We start from the raw sequence: 6000 nt of genomic DNA, 5'->3' as shown, positions 1-6000 counted from the left end.
GTTCTAATTTGATTGCACTGTGGTCTGAGAGACTGTTTGTTATGATTTTCGTTCTTTTGCGTTTGCTGAGGAGTGTTTTACTTCCTATAATGTGGTCAATTTTAGAATAAGTGGAATGTGGTGCTGAGAAAAATGTATATTATGTCAATTTGGGGTGGAGAGTTCTGTAGATATCTATTAGGTCTGCTTGGTGCAGAGCTGAGTTCAAGTCCTGAATATCCTTGTTAATTTTCTGTCTCATTGATCTGTTTAATACTGACAGTGGGGTATTAAAGTTTCCCACTATTATTGTCTGGGAGTCTAAGTCTCTTTGTAGGTCTCTAAGAACTTACTTTATGAATCTGGATGCTCCTGTATTGGGTGCATATATATTTAGGGTAGTTATCTCTTCCTGTTACATTGATCCCTCTACCATTATGTAATGCCCTTCTTTGTCTCTTTTGATCTTTGTTGGTTTAAAGTCTGTTTTATCAGAGACTAGGATTGCAACCCCTGCTTTTTTTGCTTTCCATTTGCTTGGTAAATATTCCTCCATCCCTTTATTTTGAGCCTGTGTATGTCTTTGCATGTGAGATGGAGCTCCTGATACAGAATACTGATGGGTCTTGACCATTTATCCAATTTGCCAGTCTGTTATTTTTAATTGGGGCGCTTAGCCCATTTACATTTAAGGTTAATATTGTTATGTGTGAATTTAATCTTGTCATTATGATGTTAGTTGGTTGTTTTGCCCATTAGTTAATGCAGTTTCTTCATAGTGTTGATATTCTTTACAATTTGACATGTTTTTGCAGTGGCTGGTACTGGCTGTTCCTTTCCATGTATAGTGCTTCCTTCAGGAGCTCTTGTAAGGCAGATCTAATGGTAACAAAACCTCTCAGCATTTGCTTGTCTGTAAAGGATTTTATTTCTCCTTCGCTTATGAAGTTTAGTGTGGATGGATATGAAATTCTGGGTTGAAAATTCTTTTTTTAAGAATGTCGAATATTGGCCCCCACTCTCTTCTGGCTCGTAGGGTTTCTGCTTAGAGATCTGCTGTTAATCTGATGGACTTCCCTTTGTGGGTAACTTAACCTTTCTCTTTGGCTGCCCTTAACATTTTTTCCTTCACTTTAAACTTGGTGAATCTGATGATTATGTGTCTTGGGGTTGCTCTTCTTGAGGAGTATCTTTGTGATGTTCTCTATATTTCCTGGGTTTGAATGTTGGCCTGTCTTTCTAGGTTGGGGAAGTTCTTCTGGATAATGTCCTGAAGAGTGTTTTCCAACTTGGTTCCATTCTCCACATCACTTTCAGGTACACCAATCAAACATAGGTTTGGTCTTTTCACATAGTCCCACAGTTTTTGGAGCCTTTGTTCATTTATTTTTATTTTTATTTTTATTTTTTCTCTAAACTTGTCTTCACACTTTATTTCATTAAATGGATCTTCAATCTCTGATATCCCTTCTTCCACTTGATCGATTTGGCTATTGATACTTGTGTATGTTTCACAAAGTTTTCATGCCGTGTTTTTCTGCTCCACCAGGTCATTTCTGTTCTTCTCTAAACTGGTTATTCTAGTTAGCAATTCCTCTCTCCTTTTTTCAAGGTTTTAGCTTCCTTGCATTGGGTTCGAACATGCTGCTTTAACTTGAAGGAGTTTGTTATTTCCCACTTTCTGAAGCCTACTTCTGTCAATTCGTCAAACTCATTCTCCATCCTGTTTTGTTCCCTTGCTGGCGAAGAGTTGTGATCCTTTGGAGGAGAAGAGGCATTCTGGTGTTTGGAGTTTTCAGACTTTTTGTGCTGGTTTTTCCTCATCTTTGTAGATTTATCTACCTTTGGCCTTTGATGTTGGTGAGGTTCAGATGGAGTTTCTGTGTGAATGTCCTTTTGGTTAATGTTGATGCTATTACTGTCTGTTTGCTAGTTTTTCTTCTAATAGGCCCCTCTGCTGCAGGTCTGCTGGAGTTTGCTAGAGGTCCAGTCCATACTGTGTTTGCCTGTATCACCAGCAGAGGCTGCACAACAGCAAAGATTGTTGCCTGTTCCTTCCTCTGGAAGCTTCATCCCAGAGGGGCACCCACAGATGCCATCTGGAGCTCTCCTGTATGAAGTGTCTGTTGGCCTCTGCTGGCAGGTGTCTCCCAGTCAGTAGGCAAGGGAGTCAGGGTCCCACTTGAGGAAGCAGTCTCTCCCTTAGCAGAGGTCAAGAGATGTGCTGGGAGATCCGCTGCTCTTTTCAGAGCCGACAGACAGGAATGTTTAAGTCTGCTGAAGCTGCACCCACAGTCGCCCCTTCCCCCAAGTGCTCTGTCCCAGGGAGATGGGAGTTTGATCTGTAAGCCCCTGACTGGGGCTCCTGCCTTTTTTTCACAGATGCCCTGCCCAGAGAGGAGGTATCTAGAGAGGCAGTCTGGCCACCGTGGCTTTGCCGAGCTGCGGTGGGCTCCACCTAGTTTGAACTTCTGGCAGCTTTGTTTACACTGTGAGGGGAAAACCCCTTACTCAAGCCTCAGTAATGGCAGATGCTTCTTCCCCAACCAAGTTTGAATGTCCCAGGTCGACTGCAGACTACTGTGCTGGCAGTGAGAATTTGAAGCCAGTGGGTCTTAGCTTGCTGGGCCCCATGGGGGTGGGATCCACTGAGCTAGACCACTTGGCTCCCTGGCCCTCTTTCCAGGGGAGTGAATGGTTCTGTCTTGCTGGTGTTCCAGGTGCCACTGGGATATGAAAAAAAAAAAAACTCCTGCAGCTAGCTTGGTGTCTGCCCAAACGGCCGCCTAGTTTTGTGCTGGTAACCCAGGGCCATGTTGGCATAGGCACCTGAGGGAATCTCCTGGTCAGCAGGTTGTGAAGGCTGTGGGAGGAGCATCTGAGCTGGAGTGCACTGTTCCTCATGGCACAGTTCCTTCTGGCTTCCCTTGGCTAGAGGAGGGATTTCCCCAACCCCTTGTGCTTCCTGGGTGAGGCAACACTCCACCCTGCTTTGGCTCGCCCTCCTGCTCTGCACCCACTGTCTAACCATTCCCAATGAGATGACCCGGGTACCTCAGTTGGAAATGCAGAAATCACCCACCTTCTGTGTTGATCTTGCTGGGAGCTGCAGACTGGAGTTGTTCCTATTTGGCCATCTTGCCAGCCACCAAGACTGAGGGTGGCTTTCTAAATAGGAGATATATGCCTTTCTGTTTATAAAAGGAAATAAGGCTTCTTCTGAATATTTTGTAGATGCCTCTCTCTAATTCAAATTTCTCTGTAATTTTAAAGTTAGAAAATGATTTCAGAAGGAAAAGAGTCACTGACTTTTGCAAAAATGTTTTCAAGTTCATCTTTGACAAAGGATTCCTCAAATTAGCACCTTTCTCATCAAAGAATAATAGTAAAAAAAAAGTCATAGAAATCATTTCTGGCAATTTAGTCTTGTTTTTGTACAGGGGCATTAAGTTCATAATTATTGGTTTCAGTAGAGGAGTTAATGGAAGACAAACACTTTTTTTTTAGAGGAAAATCTTTTTTTACGATATAGTAAAACAAGGCCAAACAAACAAAAAGCTCTACAAGTATAGAGCTCCATAGGTAAAACATGCAGACAGATGCAGCTGCCTCAACTGGCTCAGGTTCTAAGAGTGGGCATTAGGACACCTCGCCCTCCATAATAGCAAGTGGTTTCATTTAAAAAGATCCCCAGATGAAAGCTGGAGGATTCCGAGGAAGGATGGGATGAAACAACAAGTCCTGTGACCTGAACCAACTCTGTAGAGCACCCTAAATTATGGAAACCTCATCTTCTGGTCCCAATCTTCCAGGTCTGACCCTTCAGTGTCCAAATAACAACCAACGCCTGCCTGGTAGGGACACGTGGGCAGCAACATGGAGTGACAGTGCACAAGTACACTGGACGCTGGAGAGCAGACACTGGGCGGTAGTCTTTAGGCTCAGCCTGTCACACATGTGCATTCTCGGAGCTCCCCACACAGCACCCTGCTGCTTTAAGACAAACACGTCTTAGCAGTTCTGGGTAACGGATGGAGGGTAATGTAGAGTATATTTGAAATTGAACATCTAGAAAGTGTCAATAAAAGCATTACTGCCTCAACTATTCTCTCAATATATCCTTTTAAATCAAATGTTACATTTCCAAATCAAATTTCACACAATTACAAAATTTGACTCTTGGAAGTGTCTTTAGCAAACATTTCTGGTCTCCTTATTTTGCAAATGAGGAAAAAGTCTCAAAGAGAAAGGTTTGGCCTACATTCTGCCTCTAATTACTGGCTGCTTTAGTTAATGTCTCTAGAGCAGTGGTTCCTAAATATTTAAGCGCATGAGAATCACCTGTAGGGCTCGTTAAAAATGCAGACTGCCAGGCCCCAATCCCAGAGTTTCTGGTTTAGTAGGTTTTGTTTAAGAATGAAGAATTTGCATCCAAGGCAATGCTGATGCTGTAGGTCTGGGGTCCCCAGTTTGAGAACTGCTGTCCCAGAAATTGCAAGCATTTAGAAAAAGAAAATGGAAATTAAAGCTTTAGATTTTTTATTGTGTTGGATAGTCTCTTTGGGTTATAAGGACAGAAACTGGTAAGTTAACTTAGTTAATAAAAGCCTTTTGTGAAGCTGTAGAATATTGTATGAACTTAAGATATTTTGAGGCTGTAAGTAGACATTTCCTTTTTTTTTTTTTTTATATATATATATATGACAGTCTCACCATGTTGCCCAGGTTGGTCTTGAACTCCTAGGCTCAAACAGTCTTCTCATCTCAGCCATTGAGATATTTTTAAAAGTCAGAGGATGTAAACACAAAGACAGCACTGGAAAAACAAGTACTGTAGCTCAGCTAGGCTTCAAAATGTACTGTAGTTTAGAGCATAAAGTTTAATCATTCAGAATCCAATGAATGACTTAGTTGACACTTTGCTCCCAGTGGATGAATAAAATGTGTTTGCCATAATGAAATGGAAACTTTGACTACACAGTGAAGCCACCTGGGAAACTTAAACAAACAGAGAAAAACAACCTGAAGCCTAGATTCCACGCCAGTGGTTCTGAAATAATTGATTTGTTGTATGGCCTGGACTTCGGTATTTTTTAAAGCTCCCCAGGTGATTTTAATGTGCTTCACCATTAAGGTGACTCATTGCCTCTCTCTCATTCTGTGACACCCCAGAATAATACAATAATTCTCCAGTAACAGAGTCCAATGAAAAAGAAATTCATGAAATGCCTAAGAAAGAATCCAAAATAATGATAGTAAAGAAGGTCAGTGAGATATGAGCACACAGATAAATAATACAAAGAAATCAGAAAAACAAGTCAGAATATAAATAAGAATCTAACCAGAGAGATAGATATATAACAAAAAAGAACCAAACAGAAATCCTGAAACTAAATAATTTAATGAAATAAATAAATAATACATTTATTTGATTCAGAAATGTAATCTCTGATTTGAAAGGATATATTAAGAGAATGATTGAGGCACTATTGCTTTTATTCACATTTTTTAGATGTTCTTAATAAAGAACTTCAAAAATAGCTCAAACAAGAAAAAATTTCAGAATTTGAAGACGGTTCTTTTGAAATAACCGAGTCCGACAGAAAAAAAAAAGAAATAAAGAATAAAAGAGAGGTGAAGATTGAAAAAGTACCTATTGGGTACAATGTTCACTATTTGAGTGATGGGTACACCAGAAGCCTGGTCCCCACCACTATGCAATATATCCATGTAACAAAGGTGCACATGTATGTCTTGAATCTATAAAAATTTTAAAAATTAAAAAAAGCATGCTTACATTTGCCTTTTGTGGTTGCGTATGTAAAACCATGTTATATGAAGAAATATAGACAGAAACGTGTTTTAATAACATTCTCTTTTTAAATACTTTTTAAACTTTTATTTTAGTTTCAGGGGTACACGTGCAGTTTTGTTACATAGGTAAACTGCATATCACAGGGGTTTGGTGTGCAGATAATTACATCACTCAGGTAGTAAGCATAGTACCCGATAGGTATTTTA

Source organism: Rhinopithecus roxellana, chromosome 6 (genome assembly GCF_007565055.1).
Source record: "Rhinopithecus roxellana isolate Shanxi Qingling chromosome 6, ASM756505v1, whole genome shotgun sequence".
Taxonomy (NCBI): Eukaryota; Metazoa; Chordata; class Mammalia; order Primates; family Cercopithecidae; genus Rhinopithecus; species Rhinopithecus roxellana.
The sequence above is the reverse complement of the archived record's forward strand: the minus strand, read 5'-3'. Positions refer to the sequence as shown.